This window comes from Macaca fascicularis, chromosome 10, assembly GCF_037993035.2.
Source record: "Macaca fascicularis isolate 582-1 chromosome 10, T2T-MFA8v1.1".
Lineage (NCBI taxonomy): Eukaryota > Metazoa > Chordata > Mammalia > Primates > Cercopithecidae > Macaca > Macaca fascicularis.
The window spans coordinates 25,042,289-25,042,866 of record NC_088384.1 but is presented as its reverse complement, the minus strand read 5'-3'; the positions used below and the strand labels follow the sequence as shown (position 1 = coordinate 25,042,866).

Here is a 578-nt window from a genome sequence, read left to right as displayed (position 1 = left end):
GCATCAAAGTTAGACAGAGAAGGATGACCCACAGGAGCAGCCTTGCTGTGCTTGAGAATTGTTCAACACTTGAAATGAGCTTCGGATCAGTTCTTGACTGAAGTCCACCTGGGCCCCTTTCACGAAGGCTAAGCTATCAGAGTCAACCACCACTCTTGCCCCACCCTGTTCAAATACCCTGTCATCGGGGTTGATAACTGTATCCAGTGAACATCTGCATTGGAATCTGGCGCACCCACCTCCCTCCACCTGCAGCCTGAGGAATTCTGACCCTTTGGTGATTTCCAGAAGCCTCTGGACGCAGCTGTCCTGAGGCTGATCTGCCCTTCCCCAGCCTCGGGGCTGGAGGACGCGCCCTCCCGGAGTCCCGGGGAGGCCGCGAGGAGCCTGCCCCTCGGCCAGGGAGTGAGCGCTCTTTGTGTCGCGGCTGTTAGGGAGAATCCCCGGGCGGCAGCCATCTTCCTCCAACCGGGAGATCAATTTCTTTGTTAAGGTTCAACCTAAGGCTCTAGCCCTCACTCACTGAGGTTCCTAAGAAACCTCAGTCCATCCTAGAAACCGCCTGCTGAGACCTGCCC

The 578-nt window shown here is 56.6% G+C and overlaps 1 pseudogene; it reads right to left on the bottom strand.

The window, feature by feature from the left end:
• Nucleotides 1–578, bottom strand: LOC102131736 (iron-sulfur cluster assembly 2 homolog, mitochondrial pseudogene; annotated as a pseudogene).